This window comes from Ixodes scapularis, unplaced genomic scaffold, assembly GCF_016920785.2.
Source record: "Ixodes scapularis isolate PalLabHiFi unplaced genomic scaffold, ASM1692078v2 PGA_scaffold2__306_contigs__length_199485367, whole genome shotgun sequence".
In the NCBI taxonomy this organism is placed as follows: domain Eukaryota; kingdom Metazoa; phylum Arthropoda; class Arachnida; order Ixodida; family Ixodidae; genus Ixodes; species Ixodes scapularis.
This window is the reverse complement of record NW_024609857.1, coordinates 175,220,463-175,237,203: the sequence shown is the minus strand read 5'-3', so window position 1 is coordinate 175,237,203 and position 16,741 is coordinate 175,220,463. Positions and strand designations below refer to the sequence as shown.

General features: G+C 45.2%; 1 pseudogene; it reads left to right on the top strand.

Moving 5' to 3' along the window:
- The first annotated feature begins 957 nt into the window (after nucleotides 1–957).
- On the top strand, nucleotides 958–1,532 carry LOC121836666 (annotated as a pseudogene).
- Nucleotides 1,533–16,741: the final 15,209 nt, after the last annotated feature.

The following is a 16,741-nucleotide window of genomic DNA, read 5'->3' as shown; positions in this document are numbered from 1 at the left end:
GATGTTCATAATAGTGCCTGTGATTCTTACGAGCATAGTCTTGGGGACTGGTGTGCCTTGGATAGAAAATGTTTTAGGTAATTCATTTCTTGATACCACGGATTGTGCACATTTTCATCTTCTTTGTCAAATAGAAAGTTGCATCATAATACTGCTGCTTAAGGTATTGGCGGATTGATAATTTGGTGACTTCACTTTTAACTCTGGGTTGAATTTCTTATAGAGGTTTCTACCAGGGAGTTCAAACTAAGGGGTGGTTATTCATTTGTTTTAGTTAAGGAGATGCTGGAGTCCAGGGGGCCTGTTCTGCTGCCAGGAACACAGGCAGTTCATCAAGGTAAGGAGATAGCGACCTTATACTGAAAGTTACTCCATGTAATTTAATGCTCAGGGCAGTCACAGTTCAATTTTCAGGAATATTTGTGTACACCGTGTAACCAATATTTTGCAGTGGTCTATCTATAACCTGGTATCTGTGCTGTACTGTTCTCTTCAGGGACTCGAAGGAGTATGTATCTGTTTCAGTTTGCACATCACTTCAACCGACGGCAGGGCCAAGTGCACGGAGAACGGTGCCTCCTAGCAACCCCCCAAGGGCCCCTGCCGTTAGTCAGATGGCTCTGCCCCCAAGAAGTCCTCCGAGGAACCCTCCGAGGACCCCTCCGAGGACCCCTCCGAGGACCCCCCCGAGGACCCCCCCGAGGACCCCCCCGAGGACCTCCCCGAGGACCCCTCCGAGGACCCGAGGACCCCTCCAAGATGTCATCTATCACTGACCAACCAGCCCAGGAGTGCAGTCCTGGCCTCACCACCAGCAATAGGTATAATATCTGCATCAGTGAGACACTAGTGTCCCCTAAAATTAATGGAGAAGTTAACAAGATTTTGGTAAAACATACTTGTGGAACCTTCACCTCTCCTCAGTGGCTGACCCGCGAGCTGCAGGCCATGCACCCTTCAGATGTAGGCGGTGGCAGGGTAAGCATATAAATAGCATTTCCCTGAGGTTGCCCCTAATTTATGTCTATACTGCTTCTATTCACAGTTCCATCTGAAAAGTGGCATCACTATCGAAGCCCACCAGGCAAAAAAAGCCTTGGGCCAACGGAAGCCAGCACTCGTGGCTAAGGACATAGATAGCTCAGGCACTTTGGGCACGTCAGGGGCTGGCAGACCGCACTTATGGGGGCAAATTAGCCCCAAAAGACTACCACAAGCCCGACGCCATCTTGCGGAAAGAGATGACCCCTGAGAAAGTCGCTCTTGTGATTGGTAAGTGAAGTCATGTTCTATTTTATGGGTGCATTACTTGCGCCCGACTGAATTTGCTTGTTGCTACTTTACAGAGACAGTAACACACTGGGGCACGAGGGCTGGGGTCCCAGTTGCAGACGCCATCGATAACATTTCTACCATCCTCTCCCAAAAGATACAAGATGTGCGCAAAAGCCTGAAGCGGCAAAATATGTAATGTAACCACCTTTGTATATGTCAGATTTTTTTTTATTTACCCCATTTTTTAATGGCAGTATATGGACTATTGGCGACTCCAGTGAAATCGCTGCCGCGTAGTGGCAACATTGAGAAGCTCAAGAAAGGAGGTCGTTTAGACTGTCGTCTGCTATCACTGCTTGGTTCTCGTAGCCAGCATAGAAACTAACATTGTTTCCAGTAATTATTTTTATGCTTCCGCCGTGTCATTTCTACGCACCGACTAGAAGGTTTTTACCATCCAAGAAGCACTTTGCTTTCATAACACACATTTTACGCTGCAGTGGTGGTTCACGTGTTGAACGACGAAAACGACTTCCTTTCGTTTGCCATTTTGCCTGACCAACGTGCCCCCTATGGTTTCGCTGGAGTCGTGAATACACTTTTAAAAGTTTTAATTTTATGGAATCAAAACTTATAGTGCTATTTGTTTTAAGGAATTCAAGGTTTGACAGATTTTCTTTCATAGGATTGCAGGTGCCTCACTGTGACAGCCAAATGATTAGAATGTTTAAAAAGGTATCTACTATATTTTAGTTACTAGCTTTCATTTTCCATTATCATGCCACTTGCACACCTTTTACATTGTATGATGCCCCTGTCACATAAGTTTGCAATTATGAGATGCCAATGTAGAACTCATAAAATTTAACAATATTCTATCCCAGTCATTGTTGCTGTTTCGTCTGCTGGTTTTTTCTTGTTTGAGTAGGACTATGTGTATATTTGTTGGTTTCACTATCATTGTATGTGCCTCTTTCCACAAGGGTGCAGCCTTGAATGTTGACACTTCCGGTATGCATTAAAGCACTGTTGATATCTCTCCACGTCGCTGGAAGGTGTTCACGAAAAATCTGTGATTTTCACACATTTTTGTTTTGCCTAACCTATATTTCCTCGCATGCTCTAGGTTGAGGTGTCCCATTATTTTGTGTCCCCCATGCCAGATATAGAACCCATGTGACTGAAAAACGTCTATTGTTTTAATTTTGTGTGAAGAAGTTGCAGTGTGTTTATTTGTGGCAATTTATCACTGGGAATATTTTTTTGTTTTTGTTTGCTGGTCAAGTAGCCTGTTTCATTTCTGCTCATGCCTGGTGTTTCTTTTGCATTTTTCTTAATTAACATGTTTCGCAGTTTGCTGCAATACGAGAGGTCCACTTGGAGCCTGTGGCCGAGTTTGCGGCTTCTGGAGCTATTACTCACACTTTGGGTAATTCTATGTTTTTGAGCAAATATAATGTTCAGTCAGCAAGTGTCAAGTTAGCTTCAAGGCATTACCAAGCTGCTAACCTCAACACAATATGAAAATTTTTAACAATGTGTGCTATGCCCCCCTCCCTAGCCACCATCCCGGCCTGTTAATTCTCAGTACCTGCATATGTTCATGTAATTTTTTTTTCGTATTATACATGAGTGACGGATGTTATGACATTATTTTTATGTATGATTTAAAGGCTTTAATAAAACAGATTCCAAACCCCGACTCTGAACTCACTGAAAATCCAGAAGCGGTCCCACTTGCCAAGCGATTCCGCTCGCCAAGCGGTCCCACTTCAAGAGGTCCCACTTCAGGCGGTCCCACTTCAGGCGGTCCCACTTCAGGCGGTCCCACTTCAAGCGGTCCCACTTCAAGTGGTCCCACTAGCCTCCCACTTGCCAAGTGGTCCCTGTTCGATAAACCACTTCAAGTGGTCCCACTTGCAAAAATTTTACCTGGGTTGGCATCTCACATACTGGCGCAATTCCTGTTGAGGCCGGCAACAAACGAACAATGTTACGCCCGTGAATAATGCTGCCGAGCAGCGAGTTAGGCATTGCGTTAGGGCAGAATACACAACACCGCGGCGGCGTTGGGCGGATGTGAAAACGAGTACCTACACTGGGCGGTTTAGTGAAAGGCAAACGAGCTGGGTTTATTTCCAGGCCGTAAATAACTTCGGAATGCTGGCTGCGGTCGCAGGTCCTTAGGCCTAAACACAGCCTTCCATCCTGGCATACGTGAACGCTACAGCATAAAGCATAAAGCGGCCGTAGCATAGCTGCCCAGTCAGCATTGAGACCTGTGAGCGTATGATATGTACTTTCACACCAACGATATCTTCCAATATCTAGCACTGCACCACAACACTTCTTCGACGGGCACGTAGTATTCTAAAACGCGTAGCGTCTGCTCAATGGTGGTAGCGGGGGGATGGGGGCTGCACGCAGCTTAGAAGAGCCCATAGCGCAGGCGTGCCACATAACTGCGTCAGCCAATCGCGGTATTCTTCCCTCCTCCCTTTCCTCCTCTCCCTCTTTTTCTTTCCTTGCCCCCCTGGGCGTCTAGGCAAATGGATACAAGCGACCGGGTGGGGGTCACTTTTACCTGTGTGTATCGCTCTAAGCCCCTCTACCTTGTTGGCAAAGTGCTGGGATTAAAGACAAAACATACAGGACAGCACACATGCAAGAAGCCCTGCCGTTATATGTTGTTATGCTCATTTTGTTTTTTTGTTTCGGTGTCTTAGGGTGTTAATTACAATAAGTAACGTTCTCTAGTTCATTTTTGTCTGTACATTTTGTTCATTTGTCTTCTTATGCTTCAGAGTACCTTCTGCAACAGTGTGTGGCTAGTGGCACAAGCCTGTATGGTGAATCCTTTATGCATTTAACATTCGCCAACTGCTTCACCTTGGAAAGGCGGCACAACAGATGGGCCCTCTGAGGGCACATTCAGCCTTTGTCTCAGAGTTTGGCAATGGGAGCATCCTCAACCTTGTAACAGCAGCTAAAGGAGCGCCACTACAAATTGTTGCACAGGCATTAATGGCTCAACAAGTGGATGCAATTGTAAACGCTGACAAGCTGCCTGAAAAACTCACAGAAATTGCCAAGTGACATGTATGGTCCCAGGTGAAAATTTGTAACTGTACCAAGTTGGGAATCTAACTGGTTCGAAATGGTCCAAACTGGTTTCAACTGGTCCCAGTTGGGAAAGTAACTGGTTCCAATTCCAGGTCAACTGGTTCCAGTTAGAAGTCAACTGGTCCCAGTTGGAAGGCAACTGGTTTTAATTCCAGGACAACTGGTTCCAGTTAGAAAGCAACTGGTTTCAATTCCAGGTCAACTGGTCCCAGTCAGAAGGGAACTGGTTTTAATTCCAGGTGAACAGGGATTAGTCGCCTTCAACTGGTCCCAGTTCACCTGGTTCCAGTTCAACTGATTTCAATTCCAGGTCAACTGGTCCCAGTAAGAAGGGAACTGGTTTCAATTTTAGGTAAACTGTGACCAGGTGCCTTTAACTTGTACCCCGGATAGCCAACTGGGACCAAGTGGTTTGAACTGCTCCGTAGCTGTTAAAGGCATGTTGCACTGTTTAATGTGAGCTGGTACCACAAAGCTTTCAACTGAAACTAATTTCTTGATCTGTGACAGCCGGTTGGCATTGAGCTTGTCCCCAGCAAGGTGCCACCTCGGTCAACAATCAAATTGGTTTATAAGAGGGGGGGGGGGGGGGAAATGAAATGATCTCAGCCACTTGGTAAAAGTGGAATTCAAACTCAAGTTATTGAATCACAAGCTTTGATTAACTCAGATCATCACACTTAAAAAGCCAAAGGCTATTTTCAGACTCTAGTAGCACAGGTTCAGTATCGTTTTAGGTGTAGATAAAATGTATTATTAAATAGACCGTAGATGTGTTAATCATGTTGCAGAGATGTTGCAATCAAAATTTTATTTTATGCTCGGTCTGATGCAAATCCTGTTGATCTTGCTACAAGATTCGTGCCTGCAGCCCGGCTGAGGGAGACGGCTTGGCTGACTGGTCCAGAGTTCTTAAATCGTAAAGAAGAGTCTTCATGCGTCTTACAGAACAAGTTTGTGCTGATAGACCCAAACACTGATGCCGAAATCCGGCCCGAAGCAAGCGTTTCAGCCACCAGTGTGACCACAAATGGACTCGGGACTAATCATTTCAGTCGTTTTCCAAGATGGCCTAGACTGATGCGTGCAGTGGCATACCTTATACGTGCTGCTGACAACTTTTGGCACCCTTCTCATGCCGAAGCAGCTGATCTACCACGTGGCTGCCTTTGAACAGGACAACTATCTGTGGAACATTTGTCTCTTGCGAAGAATCTCATCATTCGCTCCGTCCAACTAGACGCACATGCAAATGAGCTCGCGTGTCTGTCACAGGAGAGGAGTCCGGAAACCAAGTCCACTTTGGAAACTGGATCATTGTATTGACGACAAGGGTTTGCTGAGAGTCAGTGGTCGCCTTGACAACGCACAGCTGAGTCAAGAGGAGCGGAGACCTCTCATCATACCTGGTAAACCCCACGTCGCCTTGCTGCTCATAAGGTAATACCATGAGCGGATCAAGCATCAAGGTGGGCACATTACTGAGGGAGCAATGCAGAGCCGCAGGTTTCTGGATCATCGCAGCAAAACGCTGAATAGCGTCGTACATACACGGGTGTGTCATGTGCTGCAGGCTGCAAGGAAGACAGCTGGATCAACTGGCAGACCTGCCAGTTGATCGACTCAGTACAGAACCTGCATTCACATATGTGGGGGTTGACGTTTTCGGACCATGGAACGTGACTGCACTTCGAACTAGAGGTAGAGAAGCCAGCCGCAAACGCTGGGCTGTGCTGTTTACGTGCGTAAGCGTTCGGGCGGTCCACATTGAAGTGCATGGATGCTTCAAGTTTTATTAACGCTCAGGAGATTTTTCGCACCCAGGGGACCTGCAAAACAGCTGCAATCCAACTGTGGAACCAATTTCGTCAGAGCATGTTCAGGGCTCAACCTGAGGACTAGTGGTCTCGACAACGACAAAGTGCAAGCATTCCTTTCAAGCCCAAATTGCAGTTGGGTGTTCAACCCCCCTCATCGACTCACTTCTGAGGAGCTTGGGAGCGGGTGATTAGAATCGCACGTCGTATATTGGATTCAATGTTGTTGAAACACAGACAGAGCCAACTCAGCCGTGAGGTTCTGGTGACATTTTCGACAGAGGTTGCAACAATCAAAAGTGCTAAACCACTTGTTCCTGTTTCAATGGATCCGGAATGCTGGGACATCTTGTCTCTGTCTACACTCCTCACCCAGAAGGTTGATAGAGACATGTTACCAACCGTCAAGTCCAAAGTCGAAAATCTTTACAGAAGTCAGTGGCGTCAAGTGCAGTGGTTGGCAGACTCCTTTTAACACTGTTTGCGACATGAGTTCTTGACAACGTTTCAGAGCCGTCGCAAGTGCCAGGATAGCCATCGAGACCTCAAGGAAGGTGACATTGAGCTCCTAAGGGACAAACAAGTTTACCGTGACGAGTGGCCTATGGGTGTGATTGTGAACACTTTCCCGAGTGCAAACGGAAACATGTGAAAAGTAGAGATCAAGACGGCAACCAGAGGAAAACTAAAAACTTTCCAACGGCCAGTCACTGAGACTGTCCTTCTCATCTCAAGTGAAGAGTGATCCGAAACTTCAGTGTGTTTCCAGTTCGTAAACGTTACGTTATAGTGTCAGTGTTATCTCATGATACCAGACAGGTAGTGTGCTGTTACTGCGGTGTAGTTGAATTTGGACTTGCCCGGGTTAGTCACATCGCGTCAGCATCAAACTGTGCCACCTGCTTTTTTTTTTTTTTTTTTTTTTTTTTTTTTTTTTACGATATAGAGGCATGATGTAACTTGCTACTATGAAGCACTGTCTTTTACAGTGTTTTTTATGGACATAAAAGTACAGTTTTTCTATGACATCCAATCATTCGCTACCTGAGGAGTGCCCACTTTGAGGCACGCCATGAAATCAGAATTGGGATTGCTAGGCTGAACAAAATGTTATTAGGCGTGTGACATTTGGCCATTTCATTTGCAGCTACCTTGTTCTATGGGGTGCTGAGAAGGTGGATGTTGCTGCGGTGGGAGATAGCCTGACCAATATCCTGACAGAAAATACAGGATTACACCAAAGCGGAGTGGTGGCTACTGAACCAGCAGGACTGAGTGATGATAAATAAAGTCATTAGTGATAAATAAATTTCCCCAACGTGCAGATGCATATAGCTAAAGCAAGGGTAGAGGCACGTATGCTGTAAAGAGTGGTGTGGTCAAGTCTGTCTTAATGAATGCTGTAAAATTTTTTTGTACACACCGGTTAAGTTTTGGCCTGGAGAAACAACTTCAAAGAATTAATTTGGCGAACTATAATATGGAGTTTGTGTCGGGTGTGGTCTTTCGGCTACTGAATGGGGCTACTATGCGGGAAGTTGTGGGAGCAGACAAGAGCAAGCTTGTCTGCTGCGCTATTTTCACAATATTTCGCATAATCTGAAGGCGATCGCGGAAACATTCGGAGTGACCGTGGTTATCAAACCTGACTTTCGATTGGATAGGTTATTGCCCTTTCTGTCAGATAGTTTGAGGTGTCCGAAGAAACACAAGAGTTGTCAGTGGCTTGCGATCATGGAGTTGTGTACGAAGTACCTGGGAGTTATGGTGCTAGTTATGTGGGTCAGACTGCGGGGTGTATTAATGATAAGACTATGTGAGCACAAGAGAGCGGTTAAAAACAAGAATTAGTATTCAGAGTTAGCTAAGCATGTTTCCCAGTGTATAGACTGTAGCATTCACTGGGAGGAGACAAAAGTCCTAGATAGGCAGCAAGACTGCTATAAACGTCTGGTAATAGTCCTTAAACACCACAGCACCCAGCGTATCATATTTGCTACACAGATTTCAAAACCTAAAATCTCGGATTTGTGTATATTGGTATGCACCTAAATGGAAAACCCATAGCATCACTTTTGATACAGTAAAAGGAATTTTCACGCATGTCTAGTCATAAAAAGCGCCGCCTGGTGTCTTCTGGACGCTTATGGAAGATGGCCAATACGGACAGCGAGCGGGCTGGCATCCTGACGAGATCTTTTTAGACGAAAAATGATGAGTAGATATCTTTTTTTACCTAACGACTGCACAACCGTTATTCTACATTAGTGGTGTGACCGCAGGAGATGATAATTGGTCACATCTCGATTCTCTTGGCTCGTCGATAGCGTCTCAATTTTGAGCGCAGCGTTTTTGATACAGTGGGCGCTACTTGAGGCGTTATAGTTTTATCATTTACACTATGATTTTATTGTTAGTCTCAAATTTGTGTCATACTCCTTAGTACAGAGGCCTAATTCCACTTTGCTTTTTTTCAATATTTGTTTTATATTTTTCCGTACACATAAGTATGGAAGTTTGGTCAATACCACTGCTTTGGAACTTGAGCAGTATATTGGTATTACCTACAAATGGGACTGATGAAAATGCCCGTCAGGTCCTATTGGGAGCAGGGCACAAGGTACTCACCTATTGCAGATACAATGTCTCGTAACTGTTTTTTTAAACTTAAGGTGGGGTTAGTTCTCCCTATGCGTATCCACCACACAAGGGTAGGCACATCTTCATGGATTGATGAGTGTGCAGATACGCTGTTGGTGGATGTGCTCATTTTGGCTCTTAAAAGACCTCACGCACATATCCAAAAAATATTAATGTTTTATGAAAGAGGAATTAATGGGGTGACAAGACAGCATCCAAAAATTGTCTCACTACACAATCAAATTCGAAGTGCCCACGCTGTGCAGTATGACAATACATGTTCCTGAAGAGTGTCGGGGGGTCAGAAGCCGGAAATTGTTTTCTTCAACGAACGTTACAGTGCCTGCCGCGAAGTGAATGGAACGAAACTTTGACTGCTAGAATTGCAATCAAAGTAGAAATTGTTATGTACTGTTTTGTATGGCTCTTAGTGCCACCTACATTGTCGCTTATATCTCAAATAAAAGGCCAGCCCATTTAGAGCAGCCAAGCGGCCACGACAGATGCTTGCCTTCGCAAACAATGTCTCTTTGTGACATTCCTACCAGAACACAACATATCATAAATTATCAAACATAAATTTAAAAAAAAAATCCCTCATTTCACTAATTTGGAGTGGGCAGAAGTTGAGAGTCTCCCTAGACAAGTCGTGTAACCATAACATGGGAAAAAGCTTTCTTGATCAGGCACCTTAACAGTGGGCTATCCAGAGCGTTCTTTGAAAAAAGCTGCAGAAACCCTCGTTTTAAAAGTAAAAAGAAAGAAACAGAGGGGAAGCAGCCGAACAGAGAAAAAATACAAGACCGGTGGTAGTCCTCTCCATTCACGGGCTGTCCCACAGCCGAAAGAGAGTCGCCGCACACTTTTAGGTACCCGTGGTGTTCTCTGCGCCGTCGAAACTGTACTGTTTGTGCTCAAGAGGTAACAACAAGGACAAAAAACTGAGGCTTGCATTAAGAAACATGCCACGCAGTTCATTGAATGCGCAACGTCAGTTGTCTACGAAATACCTATGACTGGTGGAAAAACATATATAGGGAAAATGGGCAAGTGCGTCATCGACAGGGCCCTCGAGCATGCCCTATCTGCTAGAAGTTCCGCATTGGGCAATCTAGCAATTCACTGCGATAAGTGTCCGCGTGCGCCTAATCTTGACAAAAACAAAAATGGTTAGAAAACTAAAAAACAAAACTGAGAAAGAATTGTTTGAGGCCTACTGCATTAGAGTTAAGGGCGAGAATAGCTGCGCAAGTGCACCGTCAGTGCACTTAACTGAGAAAGGGTTTGCCTTTTTGTCTCGAGATCCTGAATTTGTGTACAAATAGTAAGTGTGTTTCAATAAACGTTCAGTTGTAAGTTAGCACTTGGTCGTGTCTCGTCTTCCTCGTGTTACACATTTTTGAAAAACCGGAGACGACAGATGAAAAAAGGGGACAACACACATACGCAATGTGTAACATCAACCAGCTCACCTGCCTACTCACTTTATCTTCGATTCCTCATGTTTTCGTTTTTTAGGCCCTTTACAAGGTAAACATGTACCAACTAGCCCACCCATCCATTTCACCTTGCACACCTCACTGCTTTTTGACATAAGCCTTCTAAATCATTTCAGAGGTCTCCGATTTAAATTTGCCGACTTTGACGTAAAATTGATGTTCGCTCTCATTTTCGTTTGCAGTTTGAGGAGAGATTGTCATTATGCTCGTGCATATGGTCAAACAAACTCGTACGAGGGCTGATCATTTAATTCCGGGACTGATTTTTGGGGGGGGGGGAAGCTATAATCTACAGCAAAGTGGCAACAAGGCAGGACAGATGGCAACTCTGTGCAAGTTTAAAAGCATAACTGGAAGCCGTTATCTCCCCGCATTCACTCTGTGGAAGCCTCTAAAAAAACGTCTACCTGCAGTGTGCGTAGCATTTCAAGATGGAGGAGAAAGTTCAGCAGCGTGTGCAGCAATTTCTGTTTCTGTCTTGGAAAAACTAGTGCTGAAACGTACAAAATGTTGCAAGCAGCTTTCGGAGAGTCCTGCCTAAGTCGATCAAAGACATGTGAGTGGTATTCCTGTTTCTAAAATGGACGCCAATCCTTTGAACACGACCCCCGTCCAGGCACGCCGTCCACCTCCCACACCAAGCAGACCGTGGCACGTGTGCGAGAAATCATTCGCGCTGACCAACGTCTGACAATCAGAGAGGTCGCAGAGGATGTTGAAATAGCATTCGGTACGTGCCAGAAAATTCTGACTGAAGATTTGCAAATGAGACGTGTGTCAGCAAAGTTTGTGCCCCGTCTCCTGACGGTGGAGCAAAAGGATGATCGCGTGTCAATTTGCACTGACCTCCGTGAGCGAGTCCAAAACAATCCAAACTTTATGTTCTCCGTAATCACAGGTGACGAAAGCTGGGTTTACGGGTATGACCCAGAAACAAAGCAAATGTCCTCCCAGTGGAAAATTGCATCATCGACCGAAGAAAGCGCGGCAGGTGAAGTCCAACGTCAAGAACATGATGATTGAAAACTTGACACTGTGGTTTGAAATACGAAAAATCGTGAAGTAGAAAGAAAAAAGGGACAGTTTCAGGTTTTCAATCATCATGTACAGTAAAACCTTGTTATAACAAAGTTGAGGGAGTGGTCGTAATTATTTTGTTATAATCATTAGTTTGTTATAGCCAATGTCAATTTCTTCACTATTAGCAAGCAAGGGGAATTACAATTGCTTTGTTATATCCATTAGTTTGTTATATCCCATTTTGTTATAACGAGGTTTTACTGTATAACTTACACCAACCCGGAAAGGCACAAGAAGGAATGTAATTTCTGCAAGAATCAGTTAGGCACGCTCCAACACGTCATTGGAGTATGCGATTTCGTCAAGCCAATCCCCCCACCACTTACCATCCCCACTACCCCATCCCTCATCCTCCCTTACCGAGCGGTGGGAGACCTTGCTAACCAGCCCCGTACTGGAAGACCAACTCGTCCTGATCTCCAGGGGCCAGGCGGCTAGGGAAGCATATGGGTCCCGTGACAAGGGAACCACTTCCATGAACGGCGTCTAAGAAGACGTCGTAATAAGCTCGGTTCAATAAAGTTGCTTCTCTCTCTCTCTCCTGCACTTTAACCGTTTTCTCAAGACCATGTTGATTGCATTCTTCGACATAGACGGTCTCGTTCATTATGAGTATGTCCCTAGAGGCCAGTCAGTAAACAAGAAATTCCACAAAACAGTGCTGCCACGCCTCTGCGACACTGTGCGCAGACATCGCCTTGAGAAGAGGCGTTCCGGCAAATGGATCCTACACCATGAAAATGCCCCAGCTCACAGAGCTGTGGCCACAAATGAATTTCTGGCGAAACACAACATTCCGTCCCTCCAACACCCTCCCCTCCCCCTGACCTTGCTCCATGCGACTTCTTCTTGTTCCCGCAACTAAAGAAAACAATGAAAGGTCGCCGATTCGACGACAATGAAGAGGTGCATGCCAACACGACGAGACAAATGAGGGCCCTTACAAAAAGTGATTACCAGAGGTGCTTTCTTCACTGGCAGGAACACTGGAATAAGTGCGTACATGCACAAGGACAATACTTCGAAGGAGACAAGACTAACTAGCTTGTAAGTCGACTCGTCAACTCGCAAAAAATCTGTCCCGGAATTAAATGATCAGCCCTCATATAGCGCAGTTCCAAATATTCCCAGAACGACGCCCCCTGGCATAGTGATGCCAGGAAGTTCCCTGCCTTCAAACTTCTGCGTGCGCATCACTGTGCTGCCCTCTTCGTTTACGCTACAAAATCAGTCTCAGAACTTTTTGATCACACCTCGTAAGGTACCCATGACTAATGTGGGATGTTTTGAAGTGGCTGAGACTACAGGGATGTGTGCTTGCCCCTCTACAAATTTTTGGCCCTATTCTCTTTCTATGTAATTCAAGTCTTTTGGGAATTCAAAAGGTTTGGTGGCGACGCACAGATCCAGACAATGAATGTGGTGCTGCAGGTGCAGACGACCACTGCACTAGACGTGGCAGCGAAGAGGGTGGAAAAGGAAACCTGAGACACCCTAGAAGGGCTGGACACATGCAGCATAAAGGATCGATATTGTGAGAGCACTGGTACGTTGATGCAAGAAAACTTGGCTTTCATTATTACAATGCATTCTGTAACTAGCTTTCTTTTGTTGCTTTGTTTACACTGCAGTGATGACCACACTGGAGTTCTTGGTCACTCTACCAAAAACTGTGAGGGAGCAGTCATTCTTGTTCATCAAGAACATGGCAATGGAAACCTGTGCAATGCTAGTCTAACAGCTACCTGTTTTGTTTCTACCGTGTTGCAATGAATACGTGAACCAGATGGCGCAACTCCAATTTCAAGATTCAACCTGATGCTCGCAAGAAGCACGACAGATCAGGCATAGAAAGAAGTTCAAGAAAGAATAGTCGGTAGACAGCTGTATGTTATGTCGTGTCCTCTGTTTCTGCGTGTTCAAGCTGACCCTTTACAGGCATACCATGCACGTGTACAGGATGGCTGCTTTGCTATGCACGCATTACTACCATATTGTTCAGCTTCTGCAGCTTGTAATTTAAATTTTAAATTTTCTGATAAATATCTAACCCCCTCAGGGGCAGATTTCCATGACTCTAAGCAAATCAACTGTCACACTCATCAGTATCGTAGTGAATGGTGCAGTTGCCAGCAGTAATTTTGGGAAGGTCAATTTCCTAGTATAGAAGGGACAAACGGTATCCCCCTTATACATAGAGGTGGTCGAGGTAGATGATATGAGACTTTTATTTAAAAGCCATAGGGCTAGCTGTGGGGAACCAATTGAAATTGTAATTCATTGAGTGCTAACTAAACTATGCAAACAGCTCACCATGGCTGTGTTTTGGGACCAATAGAAGTTAGCCTCTCTGGCTTCAGGCACCATGGTTCCCCAAATATCCCTCTGTAATCTGGAATGGAGATCTGGATAATGTTGGCCTCTGCATGGTGCAAGTGGAGGACCAGCACATCAAGGATGACCACCCAGTGCACACGATTCTTTTCGCATTCTGCCTGCACTAGGTGGCCGACATTTGTTATCAACCGGGAGCCAGAGGGTTCTATGCTCTCCTAGAGCACCTGCTGGGGCTACAGGCTACTAAACCGACTGCCATGGTCTTGACGACGCTATCGGCAATAAAAAAAACCTTGCAAAAAAAACTTTTTAGCCAGAGGCAGGCACGTAGCCAGGATTTTGTTTAGGGGGGGAGCCCGCCCATGCCAAAATGCTCTATGAGGGGGAGGGGGGAGAGGAGGCCCCAGCAAAATGAAACACTTCGGGGGGGGGCCGGGCTCCATGGGCCGTCCCCCTGGCTATGTGCCTGGCCTGAGGAAAAGTACACACCTGGACTAACATTGTCTATTCAATTTAAGAAGATATATGTGGCAGCATGGTGACAATGTGTGATATCTCTCTCCCATATCTCCATCAGGCATATTCTGAAAGGAGAAGAAATATCTCTCGGCAGCAACTAGTGGGAATCCATAAAAAGAGCAGTTTTTCTCCAGCAGCAGAAAGTGGTAGGAAATTTTCTCCTCTGTAACTGGAGCAGTGATTTCTCCAGAACTGAAATTAGGTGGCAAGGTTTGTCCCCTGCAGGTGGATCATGTTTGCCTCCTCTTGAAAAATTGAGTGGTAAATTTCTTCCTCAAACGGTGGGGCACATTTTTACACGGTGGGGCACATTTTTACACGGAAGAAAACGGGTGGTAGGTTTCTTCTTTTTGGAGAGGACTAACACCCGAATTCAAGAACGCCACTTCACTTTCCACCTTTCCTTACCTTATGTAAGGAAAGGAAACGAGAAAAGAAAAAGAAAAGGGCCGTTTCGTGTAAGAAACGCGTCTCGCCCTTTCCTTACGTAAAGAGCAGACGAAAGGCTCCTTCGTCGTCTAAGGATACCATGAGCACGTCTGGGGTCGAGATTACAGTACATTTTATTGTTAGTACTCTAAAATCCGTGCTGAAAAAAACTACAATATCAAATAATTTGTAGTGTAATGTGTTCTAGGGTTCGATGTACGTTAAAATGCGAGTCTAATAATATGAAGACGTGAATGTTTAGCGGGTTCTGACCATGTCGTCGTCTCGTCTGGCAACGCACAGCGCAGCTCGGCGTCGCGCCTTTCATTCTCGCTATCGCGGTCCTTTAATTGCTGGTCGGTCTCTTTTCTTCGGTACTTTTTCTGCTGTTTTTCTTTCTTTTTTTTTTCCAGTCTTGTTTGTGCTATAAAATTTGTATTTACGTTGAGCGCCATGGCCGAGCCGAAGAAGGCATTTTTTTCTGAAAATGAGAAGTTCCTTCCCGCGGAGCTGGTGCCGAGGTATCCCGTGATCGAAAACCGATGTACTAACAAGTCGTCGGCAGAGGCAAGGGCGAAGGCGCGGGAGCTCCTCGCGATCGAGTACAAGAGCAACCACGCGGTCCGAGCACGCGATTCCAAACAACTCAAGTGGTGCTGGGATAACCTGAAAACAAAATGGAAAAAGGAGGTATCGTCCGACAACAGAGACCGCATTGCAACAGGTGAGTTTGCTTTCATGACCACGTTGAAGGAGGAGTGCATGTGAGCCGGTTTAAACTGGACGTCATAAACCCTAGATCGAGAGCAAACTGTGTTTAGAGCTTTCTGTTTTAGCTTTGTCTCGGAAGTGACCGCATATTCCCCGACAGGTAAAGGGTGTGGCAAGCCGTGTTGGCCCAGCAGCGTTATAGCCGGGGCGGCAGAGAAGCCATGTAGGGAAGCCCACAGTACATTAGGCTGTTAAACAACATGGAAATGGACTGCCATATTTCCTACTGTTGCACTACAAAACATTGTTTATATCCACCATGGTGGTCAGTTTCATAGCTAGTGTTTCATGTGTTATTAAATATCTATAAGACAGAAATTAAACCTCTGAGCCAGTTTTCTCAAAATCAAAGTAAACTGAGAAAAAGAATAGAAACTCCCCTTAAATATCAAACAAAAAAGTTTCATGGGAAGAAAGTTTTGGTCTACAGCTTTAATTTGTGTTGACCCAGATCCCAGCTCCCGATGAACTGTCAGTGAGGCATCCTTTTTTTCTTCAAAATAAGCTCTAATTTTCTATCTGGCACCAAAAATTTATGTTAAAAACGCTAAAACCAGCAATATATAAACCTGCAAGAAACTCCAAAATTTGATGAAAAATAAACCACAAAGACACAGAACCCTATTCATGGCTTAACAGGCAAAGACACCTCATGCAAAAGATTTGACACCCTTTCAATTAGCATTAAACTGAGCCAGCCAAAGTTGCTGCTGACTGTTCAAGCTAAACATTGAATAGCAAGTTAATTGCTCGAGTTTGATCATATTCAGATCCCAAGTGCACCAGTGGCAAAACAAAGCTGCTCCTAGACTACTATGAGCGCTACTTCCCACAAATTGGACACCTAAAAAAATTAAAAAATAAGAAAGCCATATTTGATCGGGTATCGGAGGACCTCATGACCACAATTGGTTCATTTGAAACACCGGACCAGTGCAACACTCGTCTGAAAATGATTTAAACGCGCAAACGGCAAGCAGTATGCCACAACAATCAATCTGGAGCTGGACCCATTGACGTCCCATACAAAGACGAGCTTGACCGAATCAAAATGATGGACGACAGCATTGAGCCTGAGATGATCTGAGACATTAATGGGGCCACCTACAAGGTGTTATCTAGCAGCCAGAGAGGGCAGCAGCAGCAGCAGCAGTGGTTCACACAGCCACAACAACACCTCGAAGCTCTCCCAAGGAAACTCCTGAGACAGGAGCCAGCATAAGCTCTCCTCCAGGCCGGCTGAACTCAACT